Below are 23,265 nucleotides of genomic sequence, written 5' to 3' on the forward strand. Positions count from 1 at the left end.
CACTGACAGCTTGTATCATGCACCTGGAAAAGCTGCAGACACTCAATGCCAGCCCATGAAAGCAGCCAGGAGGAAGCCTGTACCCTGCAAAGCTACAGAGGTGGAGCTGCCCAAGGCTGTGGAAACCCACCTCTTGCATCAGCATGACCTGGATTTTAGACATGGAGTCAAAGGAGATCATTTTGGAGCTTTAAGGTTTAACGATTGCCTCGTTGGATTTTGGACTTGCGTAGGGCCTATAACCCCTTTGTTTTGGTCAATTTCTCCCATTAGGAATGGGTGTATTTACTCAATGCCTGCACCCCCATTATTATATCTAATAAGTAACTAACTTGTTTTTTATTTTTACAGGCTCATAGGCAGAAGGGACTTGCCTTGTCCCAGATGAGACTTCAGACTTGGACTTTTGGGTTCATGCTAGAATGAACTGAGATTTTGGGGGACTGTTGGAAAGGCATGATTGTGTTTTGAAATGTGAGGACATGAAATTTGGGAGGGTCCAGGGTAGAACTATATGGTTTTACTGTGTCCCCATACAAATCTTGCCTTGAATTGTAGTTCCTATAATCCCCACATGTGGTGTGAGGGACCCAGAGGTAGTTAGTTGAATTATAAGGGTGGTTTCCCTCATGCTATTCTTGTGATAGTAAGTTCTCACAAGATCTGATGGTTTTATAAATGACTTCCCCCTTCACTTGATTCTCATTATTCTCCTTCCTGCCACCTTGTGAAGAAGGATGTGCTTGCTTCCCCTTCTGCCATGAGTCTAAGTTTCCCCACGCCTCTCCAGCCATGCTGAACTGTCAATCAATTAAACCTCTTTTCTTTATAAATTACCTAGTCTTGAGTATGTCCTTATAGCAACATGAGAACAGACAAATACATATGATAGGTTTTTGTTTGTTCATTTTTGGTTTTTTGAGATAGCGTCTTGCTCTTTTGCCAGGCTAGAGTGTAGTAGTGGTGCAATCTTGGCTCACTGCAACTTCCACCTCCCAGGTTCAAGCAATTCTCCTGCCTCAACCTCCAAAGTAGCTGAGACTCTAGGTGTGTGCCACCACATCTGGCTAATTTTTGTGTTTCTTTTGTTTTTTTTTTTTTTTTCAGTAGAGATGAGGTTTCACCATGTTGGCCAGGCTGGTCTTGAACTCTTGACCACAAGTGATCTGCCCACCTTGGTCTCTCAAAGTGCTGGGATTACAGGCATGAGCCACAATGCTTGGCCAATAGTTTTTAATAAAATATTGATAAAGAAGAAACGAAATAGGAATGTGATAGTACTTTGAAATATAGAAAGGCCTTTATATTAAATAACTATTAGATGTGTTTATTAAAACTCACAGGGGATGCTCAAGGATGAATGCATGTGCTATTACAAAGGACTCAACAGTCCTTGGAAAATCCACATTTGTATTAGTTAGAGTAAGCTATCAAGTAACAGAAACCAGATTACTGTAGCTTTACGCTTTACAAAAAGAAGTCTGGAGATGGGCAATTCCAAGGTAGTCACAGTGGCTTAGTGATGTCATCCAGGTCCTCCATTCTTTGTTTCTTTTTACACTACCATTTTGAGTATGTTGGCTTCTGTTCCTTAGACTTGTACCTCATTATGCTAAGAGAGCCATCCTAGCTCCTAGCATCACATCTCACCTAATTATGTTATTACATTTAGGGACAGAGGGAAAAAGTTTTTATTTTCTTGTATTTTTTTTTTTGTAAAAGAAAGGAAATAGTTTCCAGAAGCTGCTTCCACTCTACTCCCTAGCACACTTTCTCTTATGTTTCATTAGCCGGGTCTTTGTTACATGCCCACCTCTGTAACCTCTGTAACGCTGGCAGAGGAACTGGGATGGCAAGAAGGGCCAGAGAAGGAGCTAAACTTCTTAAAAAATATGAGATGTCTGCTTGCTAACTGAATATGTTTGGAGTTTAATTAGCAATGAAGAGGGTGAGATGGATGTTACATAAACAATGAACACTGTCTGCTATACCATCTTATCAATTTCACAGGTAAAAAATGTCTTCCTTAATTTCCCTCAACTGAGAACAAACCTGTGTGGAATATTTTGCCTTGACGAAGCAAAGACGGGGAAGGAGACAGCATCCTATGAAAAGTTATAGTTTCTTTCAAACTTTCATATATTCTGTTAGTATTCTAATATAAATACCAGGAGAATTTTGAGCAGAAAAGTAAAGGAGAATGACTGAAAATTAAAGAACAAGACACAATTTTTTTGAGAGGAGATATGGACAAATGTATATGTAAATAAATAAACATGTCACTGAAGATGGATGGAGCATTATATGTGGCACAGCACAGGAGAAATAGAGTTAACTGCAGTCATGACAAATGGGTGAGACAGGGACTCTGGAAAGGTCTGAAAGATTCAAAAGTAGCTTTCTCACTCTTTTTAAGAACCCAGCACAGTGTGTCAATGGCTGTTAAGAGTAATCTCATGTTCTAGATGGCTGCTGCTGCTGCTGATGTTAATATATGGTATTGGTGTTTACAACATGTCAGCCACTGTTCTTAGGTCTTTCTCCATGGTCACTTAACTATTGTGACTGCACTATAAAGTAGTGTAATATTGGGGTTCAGGGTGCCGTCAGCTCCCCTGAGAGGATGTTTCTCCAGGTTCTTGGCCTCCTGCCCTCAAGAATGAGAGAGGGGACCACGGCACAGTGCACAGTAAATGCCGGACTTAAAAGTGTTTGTAGAAAGTGATTTATTTAGAGAGAGAGAGAAATAAACAGCTAACTCTCACACTGAGAGAGAGAATCCAGAAAGATGGAATCCAGGAGAGGAAAGCAGCTTCCACATTGAGTGGAAGGGAATGAGAGCGTGTTCGATAGGGACTCCAGAGGGAAAATCCAGGATAGAGAAAAACAGCTTCCACAAGCACAAGAGTGTTCATGGAAGGGTATCCAAATGGAGTCCAAAGAAAAGGACTTTTAACCTGGGAGGACCTCCCACTTTCTCTAAGACCCTGGGCCAATGAAAGGAATTCCTTGTAACTTCAGCTAGAGTGATTGACTGTTAGTTTCTTCCCACGCCCGCAAAATTTAAACATAAACCATTAAATCTCCCAGATGGAGAGAGATGGGAGGGGGACATGGTGCTAGGAAGTTCTTGCCCTTAAAACTATGCCCCTTTGTGGACCCGGAAAGAGAACACCTTCTCTCATTCCCCCGCTCTGAACAGAAAAGCCCAACTTCTGTTGGAATTACTGACATTGATTCTCTTTAACTATTTCCTGCTGAAATGAGGCGTAGAAGGCCTAAAAGCCGGGCGGGGCTGACAGCCAGCAGCTGCTTCCTTTCCCTCACCTGCACCGGCAGAGAAAAAATGCGGCTTGCCGTGCCAGTTTAAAACCCACTTCGTAGCTGCTGCTGGGCCGGCAATGAGTTCCCCTGCCCCCGGTCACCATGTTGCTCCTGCCAGAACCACGTGCGTGCCTGGGTCACTCCCCACACAGGGACCTGCAGCCAGCAGGAAAACGCCCTGGGGAAGCCTTTTTCACACTGCTGCCTGGGACTGGGAAACGCCAGAGAGGCCTGCCAGAACCATGCGCCAGGCCACCAGGCTCCCCGATCCCCTGCAGGCTTCGGCAGTACCTCGTCCCTCCCCACTGTTTTCTTCAGCCTGGCTGCGGCTGTGCACACTGCTTAAGATGGGCTGGGTCGTGCCTCCAAGGCTCGGGGCTGCTGCTCCAGTTCCCCGCAGCCCTGCGGCCCCTTCAGGTGTTCTTAAAGAGACAGGACAGAATGGGGCCGGTTTTACTCACGATTTTGACGTCTTCTTCTCTGGCTGTACCCCTCTTCTGGTGTACCCCTTTTTCTGGTGTACCCCTCTCCTGGCTGGCTCGCCAAAATGTAATATTGGGCTCAAGGTGCCCTCAGCTCCCCTGAGAGGATGTTTCTCCAGGTTCTTGGCTTCCTGCCCTCTCAAGAATGAGAGAGGGGACCATGGCACAGTGTGCAGTAAATACTGGACTTGAAAGTGTTTGTAGAAAGTGATTTATTTAGAGAGAGAGAGAGAGAAACAGGAGAAGGAGAGAGAAACAGCTAACTCTCACACTGAGTGAGAGAATCCAGAAAGAAGGAATCCAGGAGAGGAAAGCAGCTTCCACACTGAGTAGAAGGGAATAGAGAGAGATGGAGTTTAGGAGGGGAAGACAGGCTTCCATGATAGAGTGTTCAAAGGGGACTCTAGAGGGAAAATCTAGGATAGAGAAAAACAGCTTGCATGAGAGTGTTTGTGGAAGGTGATCCAAACATGGAGTCTGAAGGGGTGTGGAAGAAAAGGACTTTTAACCTGAGAGGAACCCCCACCTTCTCTAAGACCCTGGGCCAATGAAAGGAGTTCCTTAGAACTTCCGCTGGAGTGATTGACTCTTAGTTTCTTCCCACACCTGTGAAATTTAAACATAAACCGTTAAATCTCCCAGATGGAGAGAAATGGGAGGGGAGCATGGTGCTAGGAAGTTCTTGCCCTTAAAACTACGCCCCCTTGTGGACCCAGAAAGAGAACAACTTCCCTCAGTAGGATCTATTATCATTCCATTCTTTTCCATGAGGAAACTGGCACAGACAGGTGATGAACTTTCCCAAGCTTCACACAGCTAGTAAATGGCAGACCTGTGATTTTTTTTTTCTTTTGTTGGTTTCTTACATTCTCCCAATAATGTTTGTGCACAATGATTGGCCGTTTCAAATAATCATATTGAGAATTTTAACAACATCTCTTTCATTACAAATTGATTCAGGAAAATTTGAATATTTATATACTTCACTCTTAGTAAGCATCTTTGGAAATCATTACCAATTCATCAAGAAGCTGTCGTAGCCACAGTTACATAATTCACAATAACTATCAATTAGGTTAAGGCTGTATAAAGAAGCTGCAAAAACCAAAAGAATTCTGAACAAGTTATGTATGTATTTCAGTTGTATTAGAGCAACAAGTTAAACAGCAAAATATTGTGCATATCCATAGCTCTTTAATTATAGCATAAGGGACTTTTTAACATCTAAGGTGATTACACTGAGAGTAGGTAAACAAATGACTTGATCCAGTGGAGGTTTATCTGTTGGCTCACTTCTTCTCTGCCTCTCCTTTCTTAGAATTCTGTTTCAGTTTGTAGTCTACTGGGGCCACTGTGATTGCATCTTCATTTAGCATGGAGCAGTGCAGCTTCATGGGATAAAGGCATAGTTCCTTGTCAGTATCTCTGCTTTTGATTCTCATGGTTTCTTCAACCACTTTTCCTTAACCTATTCAATGGCTAATAAACTTGAATCAATTTCAGAACCGCAGCTAAATATTTAAAACCTGGCAGCCATAAGTTTTTCCTTTTCATCCACTTGAAACTTAATTTCATTAAATTACTACCAGCTAGAGCCTTTATCAATCTAGCTCATTTTAGGATATTTTATCAAGGAGCCTTTCATGGTTAGCATTCTCTAAATGATCAACAACCTGCTTGTGATAGAGCGGGGCCTGGTACAACAGCTCCTGGGTGGGGATATACAGGCTCACGTGCAGCAGGTTCAAAGCTAATGGCCACTAATGATCTACTCTAGGTGCCATCTTATCAAGGCCAGGGCTGGCATTCAGCCCAGATATTCTAGCTCCACAGTTCATGTTTTTAACTCGTGGACTCTAGTGTCTGTGTTTTACCTAGCGTATTAGAGTGCTGAAGTTATGGTAAGGCTATACATTGTAAAAATACAGCTAATAAAGAAGACCAAGACTTTGTTATAATGTTGAGGAGAAAAGGACACACATGACAATGACATTGCAATGTTTGGGGAAAGAAATGAGAATCAGTCATATTTTCAATGGAAACATGTTGGGGGAGAAGAAATTTGCAGAGTAATAATCAGATATGTTTCAGGCTGGAAATTTGCAGAGTAATAACCAGACATGTAACCAACTGAGTTCCTAGGTCTTCGCCTCTGAGGGTAGCATGGGTTGATGGGCACTGCTGTCCTGGCAGTTCTTTTTTTCTCCATGTCACTGGCCTTTCTGGTTCACTTGGACCATAATAGCACTACTAGGCTGCCCTACCACAGTACAGTGTCTTTCACTGACATAGAGGAAATACCTTCTGAAATTGCAGACACCTGCAATGAGATGGAGACTGGGAAGAGGGGTCTTCATTGTGGTGGCATTTCTTGTCTAAGCAGGGATGTATCACTCAGTGGCAAGCTCTGCCTATCAGATAACGAATGAGGCAGTGGGCCATCCATCCAGGGTCTTGGAGCAATATCAGGATAACTCTGAGGCTTAGTTTATACGGTAGTAGTTTCTTCTGTTTGTTGTAATGCAAGGAAGAATGAGCTTTCAGAATCTTGTTTTTGTGGTCTAGTGGCGAACTCTTATCTTTGGGACAGCAGCCCAATTTTTCATAATTAATGAAGAAGTAAGTCAAAAGGTCGTTTCATATATGCATCTGCCTAAAGGTCATATGGAACTGTGGAACTCCATGACAAACTTGCAGAACGTTTCAATCTCCATCTGCACGCAGCCTGACAACTGTATTTTCATAGAATTAGAGACATATTTAAGGCATTTTAAGGTAGTGTATCTCATTTAAATCTTTCTCTTTATAGATGAGGAAACTGAAGGCCAGAGAGATGAAATTATTTTCCATGTTAATACAGAGACAGCTGGTACTGTAGCATATGTTATTTTACCTAGGATTCAATGCCCTTTCCTAGGCATCTTCCTGGCTTGGATAAATAACATAGTCTGGAAATGGGAAGGATAATTATAACTGGGACAATAGTGGAGAGAAGAAACTTCAGAAACTCTGACTAGAGCAGAAAGGCAAACCAACCAGTTTGACTCAGCACTTTGTTTGAAACTGAGGCTTATTGAATGTTAAATTGCAGGAGCCTCTATCCCCTTGACTGATTTTTTTGGTGGGGGGGGAGGGAGAATATCTTCTCACCCACATGAAAGTAAGGAATTCTTCCATAAGCACTTAAGTACTACTATGAAGGGAACTCAAAGAGGTCATTTACAAAATAGCTCCTTTACTCTTCCCACCAAGAATTCACTGCTTTAATTGAGGGCAGTGGTTTTTTGAGAACTGGCTGGCCCAGCATTAAGCTACATTCTAAGCTGGAATAATTTGCTTTCCATCTTACTCCTTTACCTTTGCCATTATCAGGGATTTTACTTTATTCATTAAATTGAAAATTGTCCTCTAAAGGTAGCATGAGTTTTTGGTTAAAAAGGTTCAAAAAATACCCCCCAAAATGTAGTGAGAATAAAATCATTTGAATTCTTGCCTCCCAGGCTTCTAGTTCTCTTTTCTAAAGACAGACTCTCAAACACGCTTCTTCTGTTTTCCTATGCTATGTCTAATTAAGTATATGTTACTATTTAGCTGCCTCTTTTTATACACAACACCATATTATTCTCACTGTGTTGTACCCTTTGTCATGTAATATTTTTTAAAGATGACTACCTATCTGTGTAGAGATTTACTTCACTCCATTTACATTTTAACATATTGATAAAATATATTCTGTTTTATCTGTCTTTCTAGTGCCTGACATGTGGCCAGATCCCAGAAAATGAGTTTAGCACAGAAGACCACGTGAACCATCCCAGAAAGGCCTGTTGCTTATAGGCTCAGGAATCAGGGAGCCCTTCCTATTATGTGACCCTCCTTGGTGAGTGTTTTATAGTGAAATCATACGTCAAATTGTGATTCTCAGATGACCTTCCCAGTCTGGCTTAGAGGAGAGGGTTGTAGGGGGAGGTTCTGGGAAAGCCGACTTGCCTTGAGTTTGTCTTCCTGGCTGCTGGGTGAAGGAGTTCTGCACTCCTACTCTGAGATTTCTCCAAGGAGACATTGGGTTTTCCTGGCAGGCAGAGCTTCAGTCTACTCAGCAGAATGTCTATGGTTCTGTAGCTTCAGGAGGAGCCAGGAGGCTGAGCTTCCAGCCAAAGGAAACACTGCTTCAGACTGAAGACCATGATTTGGCAGAGACCACGAGGCTTGCTGAATTTAGGAGAGGACTCTCTCATACCCCTTACTTACTCAAACCGCTCTTTCCCACTAAAAGAAGAGAATGGAGGTGACATAAGAAATCTGCTTTATTCACCGGCACATAGCAGTTGCTTGGGTGAAATGGATTCCAGTCCTATTTTGGTACAATAGGAAAGGCGAGTGCCTCCCTCTCTATCTGGGAAGACAGGAAAAGGAAGCCAGAGTCAAAATCAGACATCTCAAGTCTCAGCAGCAGTCTTGGTCTGTGCTTAGACAAATAATCTCAAGGCAACCCAAATCCCTTGTTCTTTGTGAAAACAGACAGTGCCAGAGTAGAACAGAATTAAATTGTTTCTCTTTCATGGCAGTTGACATGTAAAAACCATTCTATTCCGACCTTGTAGTCAGAATATCCTGACACCTCATAAATTATCTTAAGGGGTCAGGGCTCAGGGAGGTTTGGGAAGGCTGCGAGTCCACACTACAGTCAGCGTTCTGTGCTGCAGGGCAGCAGCGGCTGCGCCTCCCTCCTGGTCTTTCCGATAGGCAGGCATCAATGTGTAGGATGTGGAGGAATGTAGTGTCCTCAGAGCAAGTTTTTATGATTTGGGAACAGCACTTTTCCCTCCTTTTATGTTTGCAGAATTTTTATGGCCACAGCAACTATCCTCATGAAGATTTTTAAGGAAGTGAGAAAAGCACAATGATAGCTTCTGTGTCGGACAGAAATTCTAGGGTGGTTTTGTCTTAGTAGGAAAAAAAAGACAGGGGAGGGATGGAGATGAGAGAGACATATACATACACAAGATGAAGAACTAGAGAGAAAAAATGAACCAAGGAGAAGAGAATGCAAGGTGGGAAGGGGAAGCATGGGTGACAGGAAGAAAATTTTCCTTGATTCAGAGATACACCCCCCACACACACACTCTCTCTCTCTCTCTCTCACACACACACACACACACACACACACCTCTCTCTCTCACACACACACAATCACATACACACACACCCCCCTTCTCACTAGAGCGGAACTCTTAGACTTCTCTGCCTCCTGATGAGTTTCTTTTAGTCTCCACATTCATCTGTGCCTTACACACAGTAGGTGCTCCATAAATGTTTGCCTAGTAGTAAGATCCACAGACTGGTCCCCAGAGAGGGAAACAGATTTATTTTGGAAAATTCCAAGTATGTAAAGCAAAGTCATTTGGTGCAAACGGTATTCCTGTAGCCTGAACGACCATAAGGTTGAAAGAATCTGGGTATTTGTGGGTGTGTCTGGACATACTGTGTGTGGCAGTGTGAGTGGGTGGTCTGGATGGGTGGGTAATAAGGGACAGGAGGGCCCTTGAACATATAAAGGGCTCCATAACTACTGTGAAAATAAAACTAGGAATAGCATGCCCAGACCTCCAGTCATGCAGTGACCAAACCTGACCCTGGCAGAGATGAAGAAATTGTGGAGATGGATTCAAAAATTATTAGTCAATGTTTTTGGTCCCTACGGGCTTTTTTTTTTTTTTTTTTAAGAACAGCTGGGTGGGTTTCTGGCAAGGCAAATGACTGCCACAGCCTGTAGAATTCCACAGCCCTTCCAAGCTTTTTCTAGACTGTTTTGTTTTAATGTTTTTAAATTTCTGGTTCATTTTTTTCCTAATGGGATGTGTCTTCTGCTCCCCCCCTTGGACAAAGGATATGATTTCTCGCTGTCTCTGCTCTTGATTTCTTCTTTATGGAAATCGTGTCTTGAGAACATAATTATGATCAGAAATACATTAGAAGTGTATTTTTTTTCCTAATTGTTTCATCCCATTACTGATATCAGCATCTCTTCAGCATCACTGACTACTAAAGATGTGAAAGTTGGTAAAACAAGCCACGTCACGGATGGACGATCCTCCTCCCAATTCCTCTGGCCTGGAGAAACAGAAAAGAAGATCCAAGGCCGAAGACAGTTAAAAACCTGTTCACATCTGGCTTCTAAATAGGTTGCAGTATATGCTTTTCTGCAGCTGCTCCCGTGCACAGACACACACTCACTGGAATGTTCACTGCAATGGTGAAGGGAGGCAGGCACAAGACAGTGTTGATGGGATGCAGAGGGAAAGCCTAAACTAACCATACCACAACTGCGGATACCCGACAAGTCTGAGTTGGTTCATGTATGTCTTCATACATTTATCAACTAAGACGCCATAGCAAGCTCTATGATGTGTAATTTAGGTGATTTTTATTATTAGAGTAATATCAGTTCACAAGCGTTGGTAACACATCTTTAAACTTTGTGGTTATTTTGGGTATTAGGTGGCAAGTCTTAGAAATAAAGTTTCTAAGATGCTGGACATTACATGCTACAGGTTTAGACATTAAGGAGTGTCATAAAACTAAAATTATCTCTAAAAGTACATGGATAACAACCTTCATGCTATCTCCCTATTTCCTTTACACATCTTTTGAGGTTAACCTAACCATTCCCCAACTAATCAGCCTAATTCTTGATTCCATACAACCACCTCCTTCTTGTAATTGTGGTGTACATCTGTATGTATTTATGTTGATTCTGTATATTTTATTTCTCTCCCATTAGACCATAATCTCTTCGAGGATAGAAATCGGTAATTTTTTTTGGAGCCAGGGTCTCACTCTGTTACTCTGGGCCGCAGTGCAGCATCTCAGCTCGCTGCAGCCTTGCCCTCAGGGGCTCAAGTGGGAATCAGTCATCTTTATTCTGTATCCCCAAGTGCCTGGGATTATTTTGTAAATTCTATGCATAGTCAATAAATGAAGAACATATTCTACTCTTGGAGGAGCAATTTAATGCAAGGTTGCCTTGTTTTACTAACTTCTTTTCTAGTCAGTGATGCTTAAGAAATACTGATATCAGCGATGGGATTACACAATTAAGAAAAAAATACACTTATAAAATTATATAATACTTTTCCAAGTCAAAAGTAAATTACCTATGAATTTTCCATAGCTTTTAGGTAGCAAAATGGCCTTTAAATTGTAGGTGTACACTTCTGATCATAAGCAATTATCCATCTTTTAATGAAATACAAGCAATCTACTAAATATTTTAAAGTCAGTTTCTCTTGAGGTGTTCTCTTTAATTCTTGGAGCATTCCATTGGACTCCTCACTATCATCATCCCGTGGATTTTCAACCTGGTTCTATAGTCCAAAGAATCACACATGGACAATCAACTGAATACATCTGATCTATTTCTGAACAAGGTTCTATGTCCTCCGACACCATTAACCAAAACAACTGACTCGAAGTTCTGGTCCTTAGAAAATGCAAAATTGCTGCTCTAGCTCATTACTTCAATCCTCTCAGAATATTTTACTGGATTGCAGATTGATTCCTGTGTCAGCTCCTTTTCTCCCACTGTAATATTTGGCTCTGTGGGTCCTAGACACATTGCAAAATGCATTCTACAGCTTTCCTCCTCTTCTCTCTGGAGACCCAGCATGTCTCCCTTGGAATATCACCAAACTGCTTCTGCGTGCTGTTCTACCTTTCTGCATTAATTCCACCGATGCTGAGCTTAGTTCTCTTAAGAGACTCCCTGTATTCAGCTGTCTTTATGGGAAGAACTATTGAATGAATTTAGAATGAATTGCTAATTAATTAATAATGACATATTTCAGAAATATGTGCTCCATCTTTTATCTCTTGGAATATAAGATCTTCATCCCAGTGTTTCAGATTCATTCATCTATCCATTATCCTGGGAGAAAAGTATGATTTGTTTTATAAGGAATTAAACCAGAAAGATAGGAATTAGCTTCTGACATACAAGATAGATTTTGAACAAAACAATAGGCTTGAGAGGCAGCCAGACATTGTTGAGAAAGCTTGTGTCAAATAACTTATTTGCTCCTTTGGCATATGAACTACCTAGCTTGAAGTGCTCGTTCTCTGAGAACACCTCTCCAGCATAGAGAAGATGGCTCTTCTGCTACGATCCCTAGGCTAGCACCATGGCAGCAGAGGGGTAGTAAAAGGAAAGTCTACTCCTCTTTTGGCCCTAGGGACTGTGAGATAAAGCGGGTGGGAGAGTAAAGCAGTGAAGCAATTGAACATCTCTCTCCCCATTTACTATTAGGTAAATAGTAAGCTCCAAGAAGCAGTTAGGACTTGGGAGGTGGCCACCTTACAGGCTGCCTTAAACAAAGCTGGGTCACAGTCAGACCAACCAGAGAATGCAACGAGCTCAGGCAGAAGAAACTCTGAGGTCATCCTTTCCTGAGGCATGCTTGGTTCCCTTGTGCACAGACAGATTTTAGAAGAGTTAGGAAAATTGGCAAAGCGGGTGTTACTGTATTAGGGAGAGTGAAACAGTTCTGTAGTAGGAGTTGCAAGGGAGACCACCCCCCCAAACTAGGGCCTAATGATAGTCACAGCCAGACCTCATAAGGGTCTCTAACACCAATAAGAGCTGAGGTGAGGCAGAGTCAGCCAAGGGTCACTGCCGAGCCCTGCCAAGCCCAAGCTAAGACATACTAGATGGAAAGTTACACTGACCACAGACCTCAGCTGTTGGATGTCAGTGAGGCAAGCAGCACCTGTGTCGACAAGGAGGTACCCCAGAGACAGAAGGAGGGGACACTGCTCCTGAGAGCCCTGACTCTACCTTTATGGGCTTTGAGGTCCCACCAGTCATACTCCTCCTCCTCATTCATTCATGCAGCCCTGCCTTTAAGCCACAGCTGGAAGGCTTTCAAAGAGATTAGTGTTTTTTTTTTTTTCTTTTACAAAAAAGACATTAAATACTTCTTAAAATAGACTGTTTACATTATGGATCAAACTGAATTCCTAAGTTTAACTACATTTTTGGTAAATTTTTCTTACCTACCTTTTGAGAAACCAGATTGTTGACTGATAAAATACTAAACCTTACATTGTTTGCTCTCATCATTTGCTCCTCTCATTTAGTGACTCACACACATAATGGCTAGCAGTAGCTGAATAGCTGGCCTTTCCTAGGATATGGGTATTTTAATAGGTCATTCTTATTGGTCCAACTTGGTATATTGGAGGACTTAATTCTAAGGTTTAGAAAAGTTGTTGGCAAACTATAGCCCAAGGCCAAATACAGCCTACTGTCTGTTTTTCTAAATAGAATTTTATTGGAACCCAGTCATGGTCATTTGTTTACATATTGTCTGTGGCTGCTTCAGGGTTATCATGACAGAGTTGAGTAGTTGCAATAGAGACCATTTGGCTTGCAAAGCTAAAAGTGCTTATTATCTGGCTTTTTATAGGATGTGTGTCAACCCTTGATGTAGAATAATATATGGTTTTATCAAGCATCTTGTCCAGTACCCTTTCTGGACAGATGACGGCACAGGCCTGAGAAGTTAAGGTACACATCCAAGATCGCACGGAATGTAGGAGGAGAGATCAGGATGACAAACAGTGGAATTTTAAACATGGTGAAAGGTAAGTGGGGAAATCTACAGAGTTGAAGTCGTTTGAACAGTCTCGTCTTAAATAATGCCCCTGAGACTGCATGATTATTGTGAAAAAGCTTACTAACAAACCCAAGAGGAAAATAAAAACAATAAATGAAAATCCCCTTCAACCTGTGTAATCACCTGGATTTTATGACAGTGAAAAAGACTTAGTTCAATTAGTGGCTCTGTGCCCCCAACACTCATAAAACCTGCATTTTGGGACATTCATATGTTCTTGTTATATATTAGAGAAATGAGTCCCCAAAGAGAGTCTAATGTGTCAAGTTACGTAGTTTAGAGATTTGGAAAAGAACCTAAAAAACTGATTGCTGTACTCCAAAATGAGACTCCAACAACTAGGGATGGGGGTTGTCCGTAACCCTGATCTGTTCTCAAAGGCTGTCAGAGAAACAAGGGCTACATGATTTAGTGCCACCTCCCAGGCTCTTGGAGAAACACTGAGGAACAGAACATAGACCAGTTGGCACATTGCTCCCTCTGTCTGTCATTCCATTGAGTCTTCTCTACCTGCTTTCATTTTACTTCCTAACCCCATGTTCACTTTTTACCTCCTGTAGTTACTGGCCCTGCCACTCTGTTGAAATAGGGAGAAGGGCTTTTCAGCCCTCACCTCATTTGACCCCTCTGAGATATCTAACATTTTTGCCCATGCCCTTTTGAATAATGTCTTTCCTCCCTTGGCATCTCTAATGCCCTGTTCATGTGATTCTCCTGACTTGTTGCCTCTCTCCAGGATCATCTTTCATCTGTCCTCTATTCTCAGAGGTGGGCTATTCCTCAGGGTTATGATACCTATCTTTTTTCCATCGCCTATAAATTCACCTAGGAAATTTACTTATGCTCAGAGCTTTAACCACTAGCTAACTGGGATTGTCTCTCAAATCTGCGTCCAGTCTATATGTCTCTTCTGAACGATAACATTTACTTCCATTTGTCCACAGAACACCTATAGTCAATGTGCCACAAGTATCTCAAACTCAGAAAGTCTAAAGCTGAAACTATCATCTTTTTCTTACACCTAATACCTTCTCTAGTATTCTAAACTTATTACCCATCTACCCAGCTCTCTTCAGTGGTTCCCTGACTCTATGTGAAGTTTCTAAATTCCACAAAGCCTTCCTTGACCTGGCTCATGCTAGCCGCCTTGTATATGTGGCCTCCATTCTGCAGACCCTTGCAGTTCCTTGCTTTTCTCCTTACCATATTTCTGTTCCTTTGTTCTCCTTGGAATCACTTCCCTGTTGTTAGTTCAATAAGCATCTATTCAGCTTCCAAGATTCAGTTCCAGCTCTGCTTTCTCTGTAGTCACCCAACAAGGCACCGGGCACTAGAAAAGGAAGACCAGAATCCTTACTTCCTCACCTTTGCACTTTGAAGAGCTCTGGAATTCATCATCCTGACAGAGCAACTATGTGGCAGCAACCTGCTCCTTTTGGGCAAGGCTCTAGCTGACTGCACAGTTTGTTGTGGAATTTTCCAGTTCTCCCACCCATCCGGGATTATCTTACTAGCCTGGCTTTAATAACTGTGGGCCAAGTGAGTGGTAATTCTTGGAGTAATTTAGTCAGAGTGTTGTCAGTGAACATTCTGCTAGAGAAAACAAGGCAATAACTAGAATGGGGACAGTCTGGTTAGGAGCAGAGTATAGCACGTTATTCAGCATTTAGTACATTACAAAGAGGTAGCATAGCGGGGTTAAAGAGCATAAAGTCTAGAGTCAGGAGGATTGAGTTTGAATTCTGGCTCAGCTACTTACTAGCTTTGTGACTCTGGACAAGTGTCTCTGCCTCTCGGTGCCTCAGTTTCTTCATCTGTAAAATAGAGATGGTGATAATAGTACCCCCCAGATAGGATTGTGGTGAAGGGTATATGTGTGTATGTGAATATGTATATGTATATATGCGCACACACATGTGTTACCTGGAATACTGCCTACTATTTAATGTGTTGCCTCTGACTATTTTTAACTTGTTAGATGACAAAGGGGCAAACCAAATTCAGTAGCCTTGAGAAAGATCATTTTCAACCAGAGGGTTGAGTAGTTTCCCTCTTTTACACCAGTAAAAACAAACAAACTCTCAACTCTCCAATTAAACTGCACACTGAACAATAAGCTTATATACTTTGTGTTTGTTTAGTCCTTTATACTAGGCAAATAACTTTCACTTACTGTTATATGAGGTTGCAATAAAAGCAAGAAAAGAATAAACAGACTTTTGAACATACAATTCTTTATTTTATGTTTAAATACTTTGATGAATGTCTCCTTGAATAGTTTGAGAAGCAATTATAGAAACTTCAAACACTAGGAGCACTGTTAACATGAACCACTGCGCTCCTCAGTATACATGATCTCTATGGCATTTGCTGCTCACAGCCACCAAATCCCAGGAGGTAGCATATATAGGTATATTGCCCTCATTTTCAGTATAAGAAAACAATAAAAAAATTAACATACAAGTTCTATTTTCTGACTGCCTGTCTGATGTACATTGTTCTTTTAAAAAAATTTAACTTTGTTTTGCATGTATGATATTTTTTTCAAAAATCAGGCTGTGCTGAATCAATTGACACCCTAGAGATTCTGTCTAGAGGCCCTCAATGCCCTTTTGATAACTTTTTCCAAATTTGAGAAATTTTTATGATAAGTTTTATATCTTCACTGTTATTAATGGTGACCAAGAACCCTAGTGGTACAAAGAAACTAGGGAGAGCTAAGGGGATACCAAAAGGTAGAAAACAGTGCAACAACAACAACAAAAACAGGCTTATTATCTATTTGCCTGTTGCTGCTTGGCCAATGCTTTGTTGCATGGTGTTACCATGTCTATCTGTGTATCTACTTCTCTCTATTGCTAGCACCACCACCTACTCTGTTCTATGCCACCATGATGTCTTGCCTGAACTGCTATGGTATCTTCCCAACTGATCTCCCTAAAACCACTCTGACACACTTCTAATATATTCTCTAATTTGTTGCCAGAGTTACCTTTTCAAAATGCAAATCTGATCATGCCACTCTTCTTTATTTAAATCTGTTCAGTGGATTTCTTTTGGTCTTGAATAAAAGCTAAATTCCTCATCTGGGGCTATAAGATGCTGCATCATCTGGCTCCACCTGCTTATGGTAGAGATTGCAAGCTATTCATTAATTCCTATTCCTCTTGTTCCTGTGACAGATGGTTTACAGTTTTCAGATTCCCTTACTGTTAGGACCTAGCTCATAAATGCCTTCAGTGTGCATTACTCATGATCCTGCCAGGTGACTTGGGTAGTGATACTCATGATGACTTTGAAAGCCACATCTTGAAGATGAAGGGTAGTATCAGCATGAATCTCTGAAGTGGATCCCCCAGGATCTTTCATTACTGCCCTTGACCTGTGTTTTCTTGGAAAGTTATATGAGAAAGAAATATATACTTATAAGCTATTATGGGGTCTACTTGTTGCTGTAGGTAAGTCTACCATAATTAATAAGTTACATCTTCTGTCTCATCTACCCACAATACTGCCCATACCTCATTTCTCCACATCAGCTGAATAAATCTTTCAGTTCCTCATCCTTGCCATGTTCCTTTATCCCAGGGGATCTCTGCATATGCTATTAACCTTTTCATTAACACTTTCTGGTTAAATCCTGCTCATCCTTCAGGTCTCAGCTCAGGTATAACCACTTCCTGGACCCTCTCTGAACTCAAGTCCCACTATTAGGCTCATCTCTCCATGTACTTCTCCATAGATCTTGTGATGGTTGTGACTACGCATTTGTGGTTGTGCTTACTTATCTTATGCTCCTTCACTAGAGTGTAAATCCATGAGGGCAAGGACAGTGTTTGTTTGGGTTATTTAGCATCTACATATTGCCTTGACACAGAGACAATCAGTAATAGTTGTTGAATGCATGAGTCAGATTGTTGATTTTTATCATTGAGAAAAGCATTTTAAAATATTTTAAAGTAAAATTTATAGCTGTAAATTATGATGCAAAAATATTTTTTCTCAACATATAATATTACTTGGATACTTTGTGTTTAAGGGCTTTTAATAATTGCTGAAATGTCCTAAGATCATAATTTCAGGAAAACGAAGAGATCTGATGTGACAGCTCTTGATGTGGCAGCTCTTTACCCAGCTGCAATGGTTTAGCTTACTTGTCCTTAGCATTTTACTTTCCCTCATAGTTGATAACCAAATGCAATTTATGGACAGTATATTTCTTCCTGAAGAATCTTCTGGTTTTGGAAAAAATAGTAGGTGTATTAGTCCATTTTCACGCTGCTGATAAAGACATACCCAAGGCTGGGTAAATAAAAAGAGGTTTAATGGACTCACAGTTCCACATGGCTGGGGAGGCCTCACAATCATGGTGGATGGCAAAAGGCACGTCTTACATGGCAGCAGGCAAGAGAGAATAAGAGCCGAGAGAAAGGGGAAACCCCTTATAAAACCATCAGATGTCCTGAGACTTATTCACTACCATGAGAACAGTATGGGGGAAGCTGTCTGCATGATTCAGGGATCTCCCATCAGGTTTCTCTCACAACATGTGGGAATTATGAGAGCTACTATTCAAAATGAGACTTGGGTGGGGACACAGCCAAACTGTATCACTAGTGAATGAAATATACAAAGAATAAGTTATATTCTGGCTATAGTTTAGTGTAGTGAGGATAGAAAGAACATGGGCTTTGGATGAAATAGAGCTGGAAGTTTGGTCTCTAGTTAGGGTTGTAAGATATGTAACTATATCCCTTGGAACATTTCAGACATGCATATTCTAAAGAAATATTTATTCCATTGCACTCCAGCCTGGTAACAAGAGCGAAACTCTGTCTCAAAAAAAAAGAAAACAACAACAAAAAAGAAATATTTATTGTTTGAAATACATATTTAAGTAGCTATCCTGTATTTTTATTTGCTAAACCTGGCAACCCTATTTCTAGTTCTGCCACTTACCAGAACTTGGATAGGAATTTTACCTTGAGAGGATTAAGGAAGAGACACTATTTGAAATGCTTAGCATAGTGTCAGATACTATGTGCTGGCACTTAGTGTTCCAAAAATGTTTATTCTTTTTCAGATTCCACATGTAAGTGAGCTCATGTAGTATTTGTTTTTCCATGTCTGGCTTATTTCACTTAGCATTATGTCCTTCAGATTTAGCCATGTTGTCACAAAAAAGTCAAACTCAAAGAAATAGAGAGTAGAATGGTGGTTACCAGAGGCCAGTGGGGACGGGAGGGGTGATGGAGAAAGGGGAGATGTTGGTCAAAGGGTATAAAGTTTGAGTTAGACAGAAGGAGTAAGTTTTAGTAACCTATTGTACAGCATGGTGACTATAGGTTGCTTATTTCAAAACTGCAAAAAGAGTAGATTTTAAATGTTCTTACCACACAAAAATGATAAGTACATGAGGTAATGGATATGCTAAATACCTAGAGTTAGTCATTCTACAATGCATGTATATATATAAAACATTACATTGCACCTCATTTTTATATACAGTTGTCAATTAAAAATGAAATAAAATAAAAACATTCCAAATGAAAAAATAAAAAATAAAATTAGCAATATTTAAAAAATTTATACTTATTAATATATGTAAAAATGAAAGTTACTTTTGTTATAATAATAGATTCCATTATTTCTAAACATAGGAGCTACCATTGTGTGCCATATTATATACCATGTATTCTAAGAAGCCCTTCACATGTATTATTTTATTCAGTTTTTTTCAATGATCCTATAAAACAGATATGACATTATGTCCACTGTGCAGATGAGACACAGAGAATTTCGGTCATGGCCGATGTCATACTGCTCACGGTGGTGCAGCCTCTGATCCCACTGTGAGATTCCTGAGTCTGCTTCTTCACCACCAAGCCACAATTTCTGCCTGTGACAAGCAAAGCTGAGTCCATTATGGATGAGCATCCTTTCGTGTTTGACAGGACCACTTCCCGTTAGCCCCTTTGTACCCTGGGGCATTGGTGATACTGCCCACCTGGTAAATCAACCATCCCTTTTGCACCCAGAGCTGATTTTATAGAAATCTAAATACACTTCACTAGATTTACATGTTAACACTAAAAGAAAAAGAACGTTCTCTGTTTGCCTTTTAGTTGAGGCAACCCTTTGGTTTTATAGGCTTGTTTTAGTAAGTAATTATTCTGGTAATGCCAAGGCCTCCTTTATTGAGTCATAAATGCATCCTGGACAACTCAAAATAACAAGCAGGCCTTTTCCTTTGGGCCTAGCAGGCACACACTGTTTGGCTAGATGTGAGTTGGCTTGCCTGCCTCTGCAGGTTTTTCTCTTTTTCTGGAAAGCTCCTATGAACCCATGTGAAGGGGGGAAAGAGGATCAGATAATTGGGATCTTTAAGATGGTTATTATGAAAAATGTTCTGGAACCAATTCAAATACCAATCAGAAACCACATTGTTCAACTAAATCACTTTCAGATGCCGTATAAGACACAAAATACAATTATTTCCAGTTTAAAAATATAATGTTCCTTAAAAAAAACACAGTATTTTATTTTATTATTAAAAAAAAAAAATCTGCCTTGGCTGGATTTCAGGCCCGTCACAGATGATGTACAGACAGGCTTTGTGCCTTTCCCTTTGGATTCGGGGCCTGTAGACCTCACTGTAATGTATTTAAAAGTTCCTTAAAATGGATGTGACAGCTGTTTTCTTTATGTATTACAGAAATATACAGAGTTCAGAGGCTCCATGGCTACACGTTGGGCATGTATGTCATTACAGGAATGAAAAAAAGATGATGGCCAAATGCTGTATTAAAATCCCATTAGAAATGCCGGGAGGAATTTATGGCCCCAATTTCTTTTATCTGACAGGTATCAGTTTGGTGAAAGTTTTCTTTCTTGCCCTTTCCTCCCTCCCTCCCTCCCTTTCTTCCTTTTCTCCCTCCCTCCCTCCTTTTCTCTCTTCTTTTCTCTCTCCTTCCCTCCATTCCTTCTTCCCTTCCTCTCTCTTTTACTATCTTCCAATTCCTTACTTGGCCACAGAACGTATGAGTATTGTCTTTACTACTGAAAAGGCAATATTATCAGATTTCTGTCAATATTTGCTCCTCTTCCTTGTTTTGTAAGTTAGACAACTTAAGGTCCCTTTCCTTGACATTTTTACCCACTGAGGATTCATTGAACCCATAATTGTTTGTCTCAGCCATCATTACTGTGATGAGGAGTAAGGGGTTAACACACCATGTGACCTCAGGAATGATTTCTGTTAACAGCAGTTCCCATGTGATCCATCAGGCTCTGAGCATGAATTTTAATGGGCTCAGAACCACCTCTCTACTCTGAGGTCACTGGCTTTCAGAGTGAATCTTCCACAAACTGATTGGAACCTGAAGAATTTGCTCTGTCAAGAGAGGTATGGATTTTTTGCCTTCAGACCTCTAGGGTATGCTGTCACCCTCTGTGAAACAGGAGGGAAATACCAAACCATTACTTGGTTGAGTATAGAGTTACTTATGAATTAACATGGAAAAACTCAGTCCACAAAGCTGCTACAAGGTCTGACAACAGGATCAATAGGAGCCTGGAGGTCTCATTCTGGTCTGGCTTTGCCACTTACAAGCCATGTGGTCATGGGCAAGTTGCTTTATCTCTATTTGTTCAGTTCATTAAATGGTAAAAAGAGGATTGGCTTTGAATATCTCTGATTTTGTGGAACTAACCCAATGGGGCAGATGGGAAGATGAAATATTGCTGTGAGACAGTGTCACCAACAATACACAACAGGTTTTTTTCCCCAGATGTTTAGTAGGGGAAAAAGGATAAATAATTCTATACTTCAGGGAACTCAGAGTCACTGATAACACCTCTGTTCACTATCTAATGTTTTGTTCATCTCTATTATCCAGCCCCAAAACCATTTAAGGCCGTTTAAGATGAGTGGCACCATCTGCTCATCTCTGTATCCTCACCTCTGTGCCTGTCATGTGTAGGAAGAAAAGTAGAAACCTTAGGTGGTAAGGAGAATGAGGAAAGGGAAGGAGGAGGAGAAATCCAAAATGTAAGTAGAAAACCACGGGAGCAAATCAAGGCAGGAAATCAGAGAAATCAGGGCCAGAGAGCATCGCAGGAAGAACAGGTGGCTACCAGTGCTGAATGCCACAGGTAGGCAAACACGTGCTGCAGAAAGGCTGAACAAAAGGCCCTGCAGCTGGGGAATATCAGTGGTCAGGCTATGGAGACTACAATAGTTACTCTATTGTCACTTCATCTTGCAACTTAAAATAATATATACAGGCTGGGGCATGGTGGCTCACACCTGTAATCCCAGCATCTGGGGAGGATGAAGCAGGAAGACTGTTTGAGCCCAGGAGCTAGAGACCAGCCTAGACAACATAGTGAAACCCCAACTCTACAAGTAATACAAAAAAATTAGCAGGGGGTGCTGGAGCATGTCTGTAGTCCTAGCTATTGGGGGGCTGAGGTAGGAGAATCACTTGAGTCTGGGAGGTCAAGGCTGCAGTGAGTCGTGATGACACCACTGCACCATAGCCTGGGCAACAGAGTGAGATCCTGTTTCAAAAAAAATTATTCAACATATATATACAGAAACAGGCTTTTTTGTTTTCATTTTTATAAAGGGAAATTTTATACAAATATTTCTGTATATCTTGCTTTTTAACTTTTCAAATGCTGTGAAACTCTTCCAGGTCATTTGGGAGAGATCTAAATTCTCTAACTCAATATATTTTAAAATAATATTTGACAAAATTTGTATATATTCAAAATGTACAACATTATAATGTGTTATACATAAACATTGTGTAACAGTTACCACAATCAAATTAAACAGCACATCCATCATCACCCACATTTACCATTTGTGTGTGTGTGTGGGGGGGTGCGCAGGATGTGTGCATAATGACACTTAAAATCTACTCTTTCATCAAATTTCAAATAAATAATCAAAAAGTAAAAGCATTATTATCTCTAGAAAACAGGAAGATGGCACTGTCACTTAAGGTTGAATAAATGAAATATTGAAGAAGTGAATTTCACCAAATATTAACACATAATAGAAGATAAGTATTGTGAACCCAAAATATCTGAGAGAAGTCTCAGTCAATTTAGAAAGTTTATTTTTCCAAGGTTAAGGATGCACCTGTGACACAATCTCAGGAGGTCCTGAGAACATGTGCCCACGATGGTTGGGGTACAGCTTGCTTTTATACATTTTAGGGAGACATGAGACATCAATCAATATGTGTAACATGTACATTGGTTTGGTTGGGTAAGGCAGGACAACTTGAGGTGGGGGCTTCCAGGTTATAAGTAGACAAGAGACAAAGGTCACATTCTTTTGAGTCCTTGATCAGCCTTCCACTGAATACACAGTTGAGTCTGACTCTGTGAATCTCCATTTTTACATAAACAATAGGGCAGAGGAAGTAATCAGGATATTCATTTGTCTCAGGTGAGCCTCAGAGGGATGACTTCGATGTCTTTCTGACCTTTGCCCACAAGGAATTTCCTTGCTGGCAAATTGTGAGGGAGATATGTAGCTTTTTATCTTTGTAGCTATCTTATTTAGAAATAAAATTGGAGGCAGGTTTGCCTGATGTACTTCCTAGCTTGACTTTTCCCTTGGCTCAGTGACTTTGGGGTCTTGAGATTCATTTTCCTTTCAGTGTCAAATCTATACTCCTGATGTGTCTTTTAGTTACCACTCCCTTTAGACTATATTACGCACTTCTTACTAACATGAAATGGGCTACTTAGTGAACAGGGGCAGAATG

General features: G+C 40.8%; 1 long non-coding RNA gene across 6 annotated transcripts in view; it reads right to left on the reverse strand.

Annotated features, from left to right (window-relative positions):
- Positions 1-4,715: 4,715 nt before the first annotated feature.
- LOC105711706 (uncharacterized) overlaps positions 4,716-23,265 on the reverse strand; it is a 285,757-nt gene continuing 267,207 nt past the window's right edge. For 3 of the 6 annotated variants that reach the window (XR_010340352.1, XR_010340351.1, XR_001106126.2), the window contains 3 exons: positions 15,240-15,294; positions 14,684-14,810; positions 4,716-9,920 (listed from right to left, as the gene is read on the reverse strand). This is a non-coding gene — a long non-coding RNA (uncharacterized LOC105711706). The remainder of the gene's footprint in view (positions 9,921-14,683; positions 14,811-15,239; positions 15,295-23,265) is intronic. The other 3 variants (XR_010340354.1, XR_010340353.1, XR_010340355.1) reach the window with 3 other exon arrangements.

The sequence above is a fragment of the Aotus nancymaae genome, unplaced genomic scaffold (genome assembly GCF_030222135.1).
Source record: "Aotus nancymaae isolate 86718 unplaced genomic scaffold, 86718_ANA_hifiasm-v0.15.2.pri h1tg000108l, whole genome shotgun sequence".
NCBI classification, from domain to species: Eukaryota; Metazoa; Chordata; class Mammalia; order Primates; family Aotidae; genus Aotus; species Aotus nancymaae.